Source organism: Pipistrellus kuhlii, unplaced genomic scaffold, assembly GCF_014108245.1.
Source record: "Pipistrellus kuhlii isolate mPipKuh1 unplaced genomic scaffold, mPipKuh1.p scaffold_m20_p_1, whole genome shotgun sequence".
Classification (NCBI taxonomy): Eukaryota; Metazoa; Chordata; class Mammalia; order Chiroptera; family Vespertilionidae; genus Pipistrellus; species Pipistrellus kuhlii.
The window spans coordinates 14,453,497-14,468,844 of record NW_023425404.1 but is presented as its reverse complement, the minus strand read 5'-3'; the positions used below and the strand labels follow the sequence as shown (position 1 = coordinate 14,468,844).

General features: G+C 43.6%; 1 protein-coding gene across 21 annotated transcripts in view; it reads left to right on the top strand.

Moving 5' to 3' along the window:
- The window catches only part of SIPA1L1 (signal induced proliferation associated 1 like 1), a 385,638-nt gene that overhangs the window by 59,958 nt on the left and 310,332 nt on the right, over positions 1–15,348 (top strand). For 12 of the 21 annotated variants that reach the window (XM_036432516.2, XM_036432507.2, XM_036432501.2 and 9 more), the window contains exon 1: positions 15,175–15,279. The exons of 3 other annotated variants lie outside the window; for them this stretch is intronic. The gene's annotated coding sequence lies outside the window, so the exon portion shown is untranslated. Of the gene's footprint in view, positions 1–15,173; positions 15,280–15,348 lie in introns of those variants that run through there. 6 more of the 21 variants (XM_036432531.2, XM_045579159.1, XM_036432547.2 and 3 more) reach the window with 3 other exon arrangements.

The following is a 15,348-nucleotide window of genomic DNA, read 5'->3' as shown; positions in this document are numbered from 1 at the left end:
ATCAATAAAATATATTTTTAAAAAACAAGAGTTCTTTGCAGCAAATAGAGAAACTCCTACTTCTAGAATGAGGAATACTGATTTCGAAGACTTCAGTAGAGGGCTCAAGCTTCTTCCTAACTTGGCCATGCCTATGTTGCTAACCCTCTCTCCCAAAATTCTTCAATCACCCAGAGACACTGGTACTGGGCTGATTGCCTCAAGGTCTCCTGAGTGTGTCCTTGTCCCATTCTTTGTTCATTAGCAGCCAATGCCTGCCGTAGAGTAGGTACATAAAAACCACTGGCCCGAACCACATCCATTTCTTACCTGTGCTGTTTTGCCAGCATGAAATCTTCAACATCTCTAATTAGCGAAAGATTATACACCCTAAAAAAAAAAAAAAGGCCTTTTTTCATCATGTGGGTCCTCATTGATCTCTCTCCAGTCTAAACAATAGCAGTTGTAATCTGCATCTCTGTTAGGAAAACATGTTGTCTTCCTGGGACCACTTCTTTAGTCACCTTCTCAGGTTTTCCTTTCCCTTTTCCCATACCACTCAGGTGTTCCAGTGAGAAAGCAACATGGGCAAAGCCCTGAGACCCAAAAGAACATGGCATTCGGGGAACAGCTTGTACATTGGTAATTGGATGGCCACGTCCCTCAGGAAACATCCCTAAAAAGCAGAATCTAAACCAGTTGCTTCACAGTAAAAATCTTTATTATATTTTTGCTTTATGAATACAATATCCTATTCTATTCTAACCATATTATTCTAGAATCTTGCTAGAAATCTCAGACCCTAACCAACTGTGACATGTCAGTCTGTTAAACTAAGTGGCTTCATGCCTAGCAGCTCTGCTTTATGACGAGGCAGCATCCTAGCTGGAAGGTGCTGAACTAGGAACATTATCTTCCCTCTTCACCAAGGAGATGCGTGATTTTTCTGCCTTTCTTTTATGATCCTAACAGTCTTGACAAGAGTGAGCTCTCTCTGACTTGTGATTGACAGGTTTACCAAGGATGATAGCTGGCCTAACCACTTGCCTTGCAGATGAGAACTAAAATCATTTAGAATTTATCCCACTATCTCCGAGAACCGACTCCAATGTCTTCTTAGCATGCGCAGGCTCTGTTCCTCAAAGAAGTTATCTCTGTCATTTAGTTGCCCTTTAACAGTTCAAGCTTCAGCTGCACACCACAATTCATTTGTAACACCAGGTATTCTTAGATAAATAAACATTTGAATTATGAGCAACTGGAGATTATTAGACAATGGGGTTTTTTTCTCTTTTACTTTTAACATGATCTCCTTCTAAAATTCACTCCTGATTTCACTGATTTATTGTCTTGGAGAGTTCCTGAAGGATCGTGAGTAGGAAATATAAACATAACAGCTTCTCCTTGGTGCTCTGGCTTGTTGGTCGCAGAGAGTGAGTGAGCTCTCCTTTGTGCTCCCAGAGTCTTCCACTGGGCCCGGACCTTATGACACGTTCTACAAGCATTTGGTGCAGAACCTCTGTGATGGATTAAACATGGCCACATACTCTACTATTCCTCTCTTTTACTGCACAGGCAGAGATGCAATTGTTTGAACAATAAAATATGGCAGGAGTGACAGTGTGCCATTTCTGTGTGTGTGTGTGTGTGTGTGTGTGTGTATGTGTGCACATATATATAAGTTTGAGCAGAGAAGGAAGAAGATCTAATTATATGTGTGTACTTTGATTTCTGGTTCAAGTGACTGGAAGACATCTGATTAACATTTAAATTTTTTTCTGAAAACAACTGAAGAGAACAACGGAAGAATAAAATAATGACAAGATAATGCCTTAATAAGAAAAACCCTTGGGTGGGTGTTCAGAAACCTTAGTTTCAGTCCCAACACCTTCAAAATGATTTGACTTATTCTTAACTCTGTTTCTTATTGTAAAATAATACCCTAGTAGAAATTATGTGGGTTGAATTACAGGAGAGGAGATAAAAAGTGGCTTAGGGAAAAAAAAAAAAAAGACAACTGGTTAATAAATAATATCAACTCTTGAGAAGTTTAGGATAATAACTTTTCCTTTTTAAAAACAAACAACCACCAAAACCAGTTTGGCTCAGTGGATAGAGTGTCAGCCTGTGGACTGGAAGGTCCCAGGTCCGATTCTAATCGATGATTCTTTCTCATCGATGTTTCTAACTCTCTATCCCTTTCTTTTTCCTCTCTGTAAAAAAATCAATAAAATATATTTAAAAATAAATAAAAATAAATAAAAACAAACAACCCCTTTTTAAAAAGTTAAGATAAAAACAACATATATATTTTTTAAAAAGTTAAGATAAAAAAACACTCTTTTACTATTATACAAATGCTGATTATTAAGTTCATATCAAATATTAACTGTGGTTAGATCATGGAAGACAAGTGATTGAGTTAGGGAGAAATAATAGCAACATTGACCAAGAAGGATGCAGCATCCAGACAGCTTCTGCTGCATCATGAGCTGGTGTCACTGCCTCACCGTGACAGGCTGTGCGATGGTCACATCAGCTGGTGATGCAGGGGCCCCTCTGAGGCTGGAGGCCTGAAGGAGCCTAGGAGGTTGCCACGATGGCACTGGCTGAAAGCAGCTCTCCTGGGCCAGCAGAAGAGACGTCATAGTCTGGTAGCTGCTGTCACGGAGGGAACACAGGCTCAAAAGGAAAAGCCATTTCTTTTGCCTATGAGGCAGCACCTGTGTAGACCCCTGTGCTTCTCAAACTGTGCTCCGCAGACCCCCCGAGGCACAACCCCTGAGGTGCTTCTTAAACTTGTCTAGTACTCACACCCACTCCAGACCAACTACACGGGAATCTCTGCACCAGGAGCCCAGGAATCTGCATCTTACAGGCACTCGGGGTGCTTTCGCTGTGCATCCCACAGTTTAAGGACCGCTGCTCTGTGCTCCCTTGCGCGTTCACTCCAACCTGAGTTCCTTTGTTCACCGTATGCCTCCAGGAATGCCCCCTGCCCCTTCCATCTTCTTTACCACTGGTCCAAGATCTACTGGCTTCATAGAGCCAAAATTCTTGATCTCTTTTTCATAGCCTCTAATTATGCTACTTAATCCGGCCTTATTTTGTAACCTCTTTCATGTGAATAGTAAATCCCCCTTCCTGGCTTCATTCCATTAATTTTTGCCCAGGGCAGATAGATCCATTCCCACTTTAAATGCTTCCCCTCTCTGACTAGGCCTGTTTCCTGCCGCCTTTTATGTTGAATAAGTGCTTTTATTTATTCTCCTCCAATGCTGAAGGAAGGGCAATGCTCAAATGCCACACCCAGCACTGCATTGGGCTTCACTGATTAGACCTAAAGAAGCACAACATTTCTTCTACCACTGTTGATCGTTTTTGGAGTTGTTTTTAAAAACATTATTTCCTTCACCATCAAAATCTATTTTTAAGAACGATTTTTTATTGATTTTTAAAGAGAGAGGAAAGGAGAGAGAGAAACATCTACGTGAGAGCAGAACACTGATTGATTGTCTCCAGCATGCCCTATCGGGAATCAAACCAGCAGCCTTTTGGTGTACGGGATGATGCTCAAAACAAATGAGCCACACTGGCCAGGGCTCAAAATCAATTTTAACTAAAGACTTGATGTTTCTTAATGTTCCCCAACTACATGATAATCTCCGTAAGGGCTAAAACCTAGTCTTATACCTCTTATGTAACTCCTCCACCCTCCGCATTTATTGCTGCCTGCTGTTCCTCTTCTCTGGAAGCTGCCACCCTCGCAGACTTGTCATGGTCCCTCTGCGCCATTTTAGACAACATGGCCTGGACTCTTGGTCACAGCTGACCGGTCTAGAGTCAGGCACCTGATCCAGAGCTGGTCAGACAGGTCCTTTTCTCTCCGGGGATTTTGTAAACTCAGAAGATGTTTGAGTTCGGAATGAACCCAGGAGGCATTTTCCCTATGTGGACCAAAAGAGTTCAGGAAAGCATTCTACAGAAGGAGAGAAGAATGCTAGAGAGGCAATTACAGAGAGAGGGGCACATGAGTGATGGACAGAGGTTGGATGGTATTACATTTCTATTCCTGGGAATCTGTTGGAACTCATAATATTTAGAATGAAGTCCTTGTTCTGTATAAACTAGTTCTGGGGGCTTCGAGAAAGACTGGAAAGAAGGAGGGCGAGAGAAAAAGGGGTGTGGATGGCCTTTAGGCAGCCGATCCACAGAATCTAAAAAAACATGTGTTGTCTTACTTAATCTTCAAAACAACCACATGTTTTAAAAATCTATTATTATTAATTATTTTGAAGGTATGAAAACTGAACCTTAGAGAGGTTCAATAACTTTCCCCAAAACCACATAGTTAGTAAGCATGGAGATGGAAATGGGATATCAGGCCAGGGCTGATTTCACCATGCAGAAATGACTTCAGGTGAAGACCAGTGGGTGTGACACTTTTGTTCTTGTTCCCAGAATATCTATCCAGGCTAGGGGGATTAGAATGAATTCTACAAGCCAACTACTTGGCAGGGACTGTGATTTGTGCTGCCCTCTAGAGGAAGTATGGAACAAGTGATGTGTAACTGCCCAGCAGCCCAGGGATCCAGTAGCTTGGGAGCCACACTAGGAGAGGTGGGAGCAGTTGGGTGCAGTGGTCCCAAGCATTCCACTGCCACTACAGCAGCTAGTTTAGGCTGGCCATGCCATAAGCAATGATGGAGATCCATTGTAGCAACACCAACCACAGCCACCAGGAGAGCTCTTCAGGAAGGAGGTGACTGAGAATTGACCGTGAGTGTCCACCCCTCTCCACCCCACTAGCATGACTAATGGCTGCCCTTGATGTCTGAGATGGGTTTGTGGAATGGACGCATGGGAAGGGGGCAGAAGAGGTGATAGGAATGGAGGGAGATTCAGGAAACTTTCTTTGTCAGATCTCAGAATCCTGACTATGTAGGTCCCTGAAAGATGGCAACATACAAATATTTTGTCTAAAAGATGGCCCTTCGTCTTCTATTTCATTTAAAGACAGAGAAGTCCAGAAAGATTAAATAACTTTATTAAAGTTAGAGTTGAGCTGGTTGAGTTTGAGTCCAGAAACCCAAGCCAGATCATTTCTTCCATGCCACTGGGTGGTATTTTCTTGGTGTATCTGTAGGATATATAAAAAATTACATGCCCTGGCATTGGCCATTTCTCATACCTGATGTGAAGTAGATAAACACATCACTACCCTCCAAGTGAAAAGAAATAATAAAATGGAAAGAGACTTTCAAAAGCTTTAATTTCTGAAAAGTGATTTGTAAAAATTCAGGGTGAGGGCTGAGCTGTGTTACAGTCCTAAAATATATAGTAAGTATCAACATATTCATTTTCCCCTCTTTTTCCTCAAATAGAGGCTCTGAAGGTTTTACGATTCTAGTTGTGCTCCCTGGTATGCCCATGAACAGACAGCCTCATTACATGTTTCCTGCACTCAGGAACATGCAAGGTTTGGTTTCTCCTGCAGACTTCGCGCTGCGCTCTCCCTGATGCCATGAGGCAGCTGTCATGCCAGCACCCTGCAGCTCCCAGTTCTCATGAATGCCGCCTGGATCCAGGCTGGCAATGGAACTAACCAGATGGCTCTAGAAGGCCTCAGCCCACCACTTCTAAGTCATGAGCAAGCCTCTTCTCATTTCGAGGGATTTAAAAAAGACAAGGGAGTGGAGAGAGATCTTTTCCCCCACCTTCCTTCCCTGACACATTCTCAACTATGAAACCTGATGAAAGGAAGGTTACTTGGGAAGAAAATTCCAGCTCCTAGGAAAATATTCAAGTTATTTTAAACAGTGCAAAGAACTCCCTGAAAGGAAATACTAGTGGAGGGATGAATAAAAATATTTTTAAGTGGTTCAGATAATTCTTTAAAAATCAAAGCAGGACTTGTATGTGCTGGTGCCTATATAGAAAAAGGTCAAAAGGATTGGTGTCCTGGCCAGGTGGCTCAGTTGGTGGGAACGTTGTCCCATACACTAAAAGGATGTGGGTTTGATTCCCAGTTAGGGCACATAACTGGGTTGTGGGTTTGACCCCTGGTCAGGATAGGTAAGTGAGGTAGTCAACTAATGGATGTTTCTCACCTCTCTCTACCTCTCTCTCTCTCTCTCTCTCTCTCCCCTCTCTCAAATCAATAATAATAATAATAATAATAATAATAATAATAATAAAACATCCAAACATATCAAGTGAGGATTTAAAATTTAAAAATAAAAGGACTAGTAAGCCATGGGATGTTTATTGAGCACATATTAATAAGAAAATCGTCAGAAAACCAGGAATGGCTTGTACTATAGCTCAATGGAATATTCCAAAAGAAGATACCTAGGAGAAGGAAAGAAAATTTGTGAGGGACTTTTTAATTAAAATGTTAGCAAAAATGCAAAAATATGTCAGTGACGATAAGCTCCTGGCTCCTACATTTACGACTCTACTTCTGACTTCTTCTCTGACTGATGAATTTCAAAAGCTCATGTTTTAAGTGTGCTATCCCTACTCAACACAAATTTGAATATATTTCTGCCTGGCTGAAATCCTTCAAATGGCTTCTTCTTATTGCCTTCAGAATAAGGCCCAAATCCTCGACCTGTCTCACAAAGCCCCTATTGTTATTGCTGACATTGATGCCTGCACCCTGAGTTGTCTCCCTGCACTGGGCTCCTGTATCTTCACGGCTCAAAAAGCTCAAGGAGGCTTCTAATAGCAAGGTGTGTTTTTCCCTTTCTGACGTCGTCGGGTAAAGCCAGTTAAGTGATTTCACCACCTGTCAGGATGGGAGCTCTGATTCTACTTGCTATTAAACTTCATTCGTTTATTCCACAAATGTAGTGAGTGTCTTGCTTGTGATTGGAACTATGCTAGACATTAGAGATTTACAAAGTTTACACATTGAGAAAATATTCTCAAAGGCTAAACCCAGCAGTGAGCTCCTGAGAGGGGAGCCTGGGAAACACTACCCAGGGTGGGGTGGGGGGGATGTCAGGCTCCTTGCAAGATATGGAAAGGAGAAGAGAGGGTGCCAGAGAGCAAGCAGGCAAATGACTAACACAGTGACCTTTGAACAGACACCCAAGGGAACTCAGAGAATGAGCCATAGAGGCACAATAAAGGCAAGGTCTGGAAGCAGGAGAGTGCCTGGTATTTCCAGGGAACAGAGAGAAACCAGTGTGGCTGGGGTGGAGAGGGGGAGGGTGGGAGGAGGGAGATGAGACCAGAGCTCTAGATAGGCGGCAGAGATAATATACAGATCTCTAGAGCAGACCGGAAACTTTGGCTTTTTCTCTGAGTGAGATAAGGAGTCTCGGTCACTTCTCTGCCCCAAGGCCTTCCAGGGCTGCTCAGCTATCAGAAGAGAACTTAGCACACACTCCCTCTCTCCCACTCTGCCTGCATCTGTCTGCATGTACCCTTCTGTCCTGTTGCTCACAGTGCATGGTCAGTGCTCATGGAGAAGGTTAACCTGTCTCCCTGTGTACTAGTCCCATTCTCCTCTGACTCAGGGACACGCATTCAGGAAATTGTCCCTCTCTCTTGCATCAGGAAAAATTCCCTCTCCACTGAATCCTTTTAAGAGCTAACAACCATGCTGTAACACTTTTCATGATAAAAAACAAACGTTTTTTAGATTCCATGTCTCCCTTCACTTTATCACTGAAATCTTCAAATAAAATTTCACACCTGCTTTCATGTAGTCAATTCCTCTCCTCCCATTCTCTTGAGTTTACTCTGAGCAGCTGCTGTGTGAAGAAAGAGTTTCAAGGATGAGAGTGGTCAACTTCTTCCCTCCCACTGAACTGTAGGTTGAGGTCGGGGTGGGAATTGACCACTGGATTTAGTGACGAGTCAGTCACTAAGGACCTTGAGAAGTGATCCTTTCCCTGGAGTGGTGGGCCTGAAAGGCTGCTCAGAGTAGACTCAAGAGAATGGGGGGGGGGGGGGGGGGGGGGAGAGGAATTGAATACATGAAAGCAGGCGTGGAAAGTTTTTTGAAGATTTCAGTGATAAAGTGAAGGGAGACATAAAATCTAATTTTTTTTTTTTTTTAACCATGAAAAGCGTTACAGAATGATTGTAAGCTCTTAAAAGAATTCAATGGAGAGGGAAGTTCTCCTGATGCAAGAGAGAGAGGGACAATTTCCTGAATCCATGTCCCTGAGTCAGAGGGGAATGGGACTAGCACCCAGGGAGACAGGTTAACCTTCGCCATGAGCACTGAGCACTCACTGTGAGCAACAGGACAGAAGGGTACATGCAGACAGATGCAGGCAGAGTGGTAGAGAGGGAGTGTGTGCTAAGTTCTCTTCTGATTGCTTTTATTATACCAGTGAAAGAAACTCAGGACCAGTGGGACTGTGGTTGAACATTGACCTATGAACCAGGAAGTCATGGCTCAATTCCTGCTCAGGACACATGCCTGGGTTTCAGGGTTTCGGGTTCACTCCCCAGTAGGAGGTATGCAGGAGGCAGCTGACCAATGATTCTTTCATCATTGATGTTTCTATCCTTCTTTCCCTCTCTTTCCTCATTCTGAAGTCAATAAAATATATATTTAAAAAAGAAAAGCAGGACCATAAGCTGTGAGAAATAAGCTGGAGGTTTGATGGAGAGGAGAAGGTATGAAATAGTCCTTTACAAAAGTGGGAGAGTGAACAAGAAAGTGTAGTATCTTTGCTAAGGAATGTTAATTGGTTATAAAGTAGTTGATGTTTTAAAAATGTAATAAATACTGTTAGGAAGATAGGAGAATGAATTGTTTTAAGAAATGTAGCATTCAGGTAAGCAGAGTTAAACACAGAGGGCTAAAAAATTAAAACAACATTGGGTATAATTTAATCTTTTAAAAATATATATTTTATTGATTTTTTACAGAGAGGAAGAGAGAGGGGTAGAGAGTTAGAAACATCAATGAGAAACATCCATCAGCTGCCTCTTGCATACCCCCTACTGGGGATGTGCCCATACCCAGGGTACATGCCCTTGACTGGTATCGAACCCAGGACCTTTCAGACCACAGGCTGACGCTCTATTCACTGAGCCAAACCGGTTTCGGCTAATTTAATCTTTGATAATTTGGAGGCAATTTTTTTTTAATAGTTAAGAGTCATTTTTTCCCCTGAGTATTAGTTAATAATGCCTTGTAGATGTATAGCCACTAACAAGAAATTCTTATCCTATATAATAAAAGGGTAATATGCAAATACACCAACATCAGAACAACCAACCAACCAACCAACCAAAGTATAATATGCTAATGATGTGCTGAAGCTGCTCAACTGCTCGCTATGTTGTGCACTGACCACCAGGGGGCAGACAGTTGACTGGTCAACCAATCGCTATGATGTGCATTGACCATCAGGGGGGTAGGGTAGATTCTCCGACCAGTAGGTTAGCTTGCTGCTGGGGTCTGGCTGATTAGGGCTGAGCGAGATGAGCAGAACACATCCTAGAGCCCTCCCATGGCCCCTCCCTGGTCTGATCCATAGTGCACTGGTGGGATCCCTCAGCCTGGCCTGCCCCCTCTCACAATCTGGGACCCCTTGGGGAATGTCGGAGAACCAGTTTCAGCCTGATCCCACAGGCCACTCCCCTTGGGAGGGCACCAGATGCAGGGCTGATGGCTGGCGAGTGCTCCTGCAGCAGCGTGAGCCTCTCGTATTGGGACTGATTGGGCATGAGCCCATGAGCCCACAGCAGGCACGGTGGGGCTGGGATGAGTGGGAACAGCAGGTCGGAGCTTTGGACAGTGGGTTTTGGCTTGATCCCTGCAGCCACACAGAGGGATCCCACTCACGCACGAATTTTTTTATTTTTTATTTATTTATTTTTATTTTTCTTATTTTTTTAAATAAATTTTTATTGTTCATATTATTACAAATGTTCCTTCCCCCCCCCTTCTCACCCCACCCTCTGCCCTTTCCCCACCCCCCCTTGTTCTCATCCATAGGTGCACAGTTTATGTTCAGTTTCTTCCCACATCCCCCTCTCCCCTTTTCCCCAAGAATAAACAGTTCACTCCCCTTCCATACCTCTGATTCTATTATATTCAACAGTTAATATTGTTCCATATATATATATATATATATATATATATATATATATATTTAGTTTCCTTGGTTTTTAGATTCATTTGTTGATAGTTACGTATTTGTTGTTCATAATTTTTATCTTTATTTACTTTCTCTTCTGAAAGAACCCCCTTCAGCAATTCATATAATTCTGGTTTGGTGGTGATGAACTCCTTTAGCTTTTTTTTATTAGTGAAGCTCTTTATCTGACCTTCGAATCTAAGTGATAGCTTTGCTGGATAGATTATCTTTGGCTGTAGGTTCTTGCTATTCATCACCTTGAATATTTCTTGCCATTCCCGTCTGGCCTGCATGGTTTCTGTTGAGAAACCAGCTGACAATCGTATAGGTGCTCCTTTATAGGTAACTACCTTCTTTGCTCTTGCTTCTTTTAATATTCTCTCTTTGTCTTTTGCTCTTGGAATCTTAATTATGATTTGTCTTGGTGTGGTCCTCTTAGGATTCCTTTTGTTTGGAGTTCTGTGTGCTTCCTGGACTTGTAAGTCTAATTCTTTCACCAGGTGGGGAAAGTTTTCTGTCACTATTTCTTTCAGTATGTTTTTGATATCTTGCTCTCTCTCATCTTCTGGGACCCCCATAATTCTGATGTTGGTTCGCTTGAAGTTGTCCCAGAGGTTTCTTACATTATCTTCAACTTTCTGGATTCTCTGGCCTTCTTGCGTCTGCGGAGGAGTGTCTTCTGGCTCTTTATGTTCCAAATCTTTGACTTGATTCTTGCGATCTTCCATTCTGTTTTTAGGTCTCCATAAAATATTTTTTATTTCAGACAATGTATTATTTCTTGTTGATCCCTTATTATTTCTAGTTGATCCCTTTTCATATCCTCATAGGTCTTGTTTATTTTATCGGCCTTTTCTAGGAGATTCTTGAACAACCTTAGAAGTATGGTTTTGAACTCTATATCCAGTCGCTTTTTGTCCTCCATTTTTTTCGTTTGTGATCTATTTGGTTTAGGCATTTTCGCTGGCAGCTTTCCTGATGGGGCGGGGTTTCAGGGTGGAGCCTACAGCCTTGGCTTCTGTCAGCCCCGCCCTATGCCACTCCTGAGACTCAGGGTCCTTTAGTACTTGTTGCGAGCTCCTCTGAGAGAAAGGTGCCCTCGATTTTCGCCTGCTGCCAAACTGTCTATGCTCTCCCCCAATGAGTCCGGTATTGGGGTTCAGTTCAGTTGGTAGTGGAATTGGAGGTGGTGTTCAGAGCAGTCTGGAGCCCCTGTCTCCTTCCCGTCAGGGCAATCCCGCGGCACAGCCGGCTGGCCCTTCTCTGCGCGCAGTGTGCGCGCCTCCGGGACCTCCTTTCGCTGCTTCCCTTACAGCCCGGCTCCCTATGGATGAGCCTGGGTCCCCGGGGTCTGGCCTAGAATTGGGGTTCAGAGCAGTTGGAGCTGGGCCCAGCACAGTCGGAGCTTTTCTCTCCTTCCCACTTGGGACCGCCAGCCAGGCACTCGGCCTCCCTCCTCTCTGGCTCTGTCCTCTCCGCGCGCGCCGCGTGTCTCCGTACCTTGGACTTTTACAGCTCCTCCGCGCTTCCTTCTGGTTTTCTCCTTGCTTCTTGTTGTAGAATTTCCAGTCAGTCGACTTTCCTGTAGTTCTGGGTAATGTCCATTTTATATTTTAGTTGTATTTTGTTGAAATTGTTGTGTGCGGCTGCGGCTAGTTGCCTACCCAAGCAGCCATGTTGGATTCTCCTTCACGCACGAATTTGTGCACCAGGCCTCTAGCCTTATGATAATAGGATGGGCAAACCACATTTTAATAGCAAAACATGTAGTTGTGAATTGATGTTTATATTATTAAAAGATATCAATTTTCCTTGCTTGGTAGGCCTCGGTGTCAAAATTCTTTTCATATTGGATATGCTAGGGTGTGTTGTCAAATAGAAGTGAATAACCAGAGGGAAATTAATTCAGCTGACCGGATGTAAGATGGTAAATGACTGGATGCTCACCTTATCACTAAGAAATGTTACACATTCCTTAGCTGTGTGTGGAGGGGCTGTGCACAGACAGATGAGCCAAGGGAGAGAGCAGACAAGAAGGTGGTTGAGATCTAATCTGTGCTTGGAAAACTCTCTACTCTTCATTTCCCTCTTCTGCTGCCCCTTGTCGGTTATTTTGGTACTTCTGGAAGGTTGGGGAGGATACAAGAGTCCCTGACCCAGAAAATGTGCAGTTGGAACCTTAACGTTGGTGGATTTTTGCCTTTTATTTCCTCCAGAAATATTAGTGAAAGTTCTGCCACCATGAGGGATAAACAGTAGTCCTGAAAGAGCAGTTTTTCTCTGGAACAGTTCCTACTATTCTACTTTGCCTGAAGGTTAGGGAAGTTATTTTTGTAACTTGATGCCAATACCCATCTCTTGAGCCTCATAAGAAGCACTGAATAAAGTTAATAGATTTGGCCAGCACTTGGATCAATTATTTGAAATGTATCAAACGGCTCTCTGGGAGCCATAAAACAGGTGGCCCTGAAACTGTACTATCTGGTGGATATAGATTGGCAACTGTCCTTGAAGGGCAAAATGATGTTAAAAGTTGAGCCAGAGCATATGAACAACTGGCTGTCTGCTATGCTATGAAAGATGCTTCCTTAGAACAGATCAATAGCTTGAGGGTGATGCTCCCCATGTGTGTAAAATTTTGATACTAACAATACCAGTCTGGCCCTGGCCAGTGTGGCTCAGAGGGTTGGGTGTCATCTGGGACCCATACATTGCCAGTTATAGTCCTGATCAGGGCACATGCCTGGCTTGCCGGCTCCATCCCCCGTGGGGGGCATGCAGGAGGCAGCCAATGGATGTTTTACTCTCACGTGGATGTTTCTCTCTCCCCAACTCTAAAAACCAATTAAAAAACAAATAAAACACCATACTTCCTTACGCCCCTCCCTCCTTTCTTCTTAAAATTATTTTGGTGAAGGTATGGATATATTCAGTTTGGGTCTTTGGTTTGAGCTGGCATATTTATTAAATAACAAGGAATCTGTTTTGAGTTAGTGTGAAAGCAAACCAGGAACAATGGATTCTCTTTGAAATTACTGTACCATGGTCAATATTTTTGTTATTTTTATACTTGAGAAAAGAGAACTTGTCAACATGTAGCTAAACTGTGTGAAGCTGACCTACAAAATGAAACAGTTGTGTTGTTGTTGTTTTTTATTGTTTGATGTAAAAGGAAAATACCTGTTATTTATTGGAACTTTTCCTAAGCCTAAGAGCTATAGATTTTTAAAGTTGTAATACCCTAACATCTGGTCTACTCCTCATTTTGCAAGTGAAAAATCAGAAAGATTAAATGACTTCTCCAGGAGCGTCAATTATTAGTGATATGCTAGTTTCCTGACTTTGTCTAGAGCTTTTTATCACCATTATCACTAGATTTCTAATCTAAAAACTTTCATCCACATAGCATTTAAGCTTGCATGTAACCTAAAAGAGACTTGATGTACTTAAAAAAAATTATTTATTTATTTATTTATTTATTATTTATTTATTTCAGAGAGGAAGAAAGGGGGAGGCAAGGGGAGAGAGAAACATCAATGATGAGAGAGAATCGTGGATCTGCTGCTTCCTGCACTCCCCAAACTGGGGACAGAGCCACTACCCGCATGTCCCCTGATTGGGAATTGGACCATGGCCTACTGGTTCATAGGTTGATGCTCAACCACTGTGCCACACTGGCTGGATTAATGTACTTTTTTAGGTTTCCAGTTCTAGTGGGTTCAGTAATGGTTCCCCATATTGATGTAAATAGGGATATAATACATTCTTTAAAGTTTTTTTCCCCTTAACTTTTATTATTGATTTTAGAGAAAGGAGAGAAATATCTAATTCAGATACCATGAAATCAATTTTTACTCCTTCATTTTGATATTGAAAGTTTAAACTTAACTTCTACTTATAGTATCTATTTTATTTAGGCAGTGGGTATATAAAACCCCCAAAGAAAAATTTCTAAAATTAAAAAAGAAAAAACTGGATTGGAAAAGATTTCATGTTCATCCTTAACAGCATTTTTGGAGTAGGTACAAAAGGAGCCTGGAGGAGCTTAGTGATTAAAATAAAATGTCCCCCCTCCCATGGTGATTATGGTTTTTATGAAACAAAAATGGAGGAATTATAACGATTAAAAACAGACACATTCTGTGCGAACGGAACTGGGAGGTTAGTTTAGTGGGATGAAAAACGCAACTGTGGAGTGAAAACTTGCATTCTAAGCGTAGGCACTTTTCCAGGGTAGGGTGAAAGAAAAGGACTAGGGCAGGCACAGATTGATGCGTTCACCTCCCACCCCTCACCCCGACATTAAGCAAATACCTAATGTGCACCAAGCCTGTGGGAGCGCTAAGAATGCAAAGATGAGTCAGGCAGATCCTCAAGGAGCCTAGGCTGGGGGTGGCGGCGGCTGCACGGAGGGGTGGACAGGCGGGTGGGGAGGGAAGAGAGAGGGGGGGAATGGAGTGGGTGGAGGTTGAGGGATGATATTAGACGGGGTGATCGAAAAACGGAATATATGTAAGACAGAAAGAAATAGAAGGATACAGCTATGCGCATACTTTTTAGGCACAAATCTACCTCAGAACCTCTTAAAAACAAAACAAAACAAAACAAAACAAAACAAAACACCATTAGCCTTCATTGCCAGAGGTGGCCAGCTATCGGGACGCTGGTCTTCTCCAGATTTCCTCTCTGAGGAGCTTAAAAAATCCCATCCCCCCCCCCCGCCGCTTCCAGTCCTCCCTTTCCCCACCGTTAGGGGTCGGGCAATGGAGGAGGCGGGTAGAAAACTGCACCCACGTTGGCTGCCTCTTCTCTGCAGGGCTTCGCCGTCGTCATGGCAACTAGGAGTTCCGCGATCCGGCTCCCGCCCCCCCCTTCCCCCAACTCCTACCACTTCCCCCGGCGGCGGTGGCGGCGGCGGGGCAGAGCTGCCGCTTTTCTCGCGAGATTTGCGCGCAGAGCCGAGCAGCTCCGCGGTGATCTCACCGCGACCGGGGAGGGAGGGAGGGTGTGAGGGAGGGGAGGGAGGGGGAGGAATGGGGCGGGGAGGGGAGGGGAGGAGACGGGAAGGGCGAGTTCGGCGCCTCCACCGCCGGCAACTTTGTGAACGAGTTCAGTGCGGGCGTGAGCGAGTGAGCGAAAGTCAGTGTGGCGCTGAGTGCCCGGGAGAAGGGCCCCCGGGGAGGGCCAGGTCTGGACTTGAGAGGCCGCCCCCGGCCCCCAATCCATCCCCTCCTGCCTCCGTGGCTCCCTTCCTATT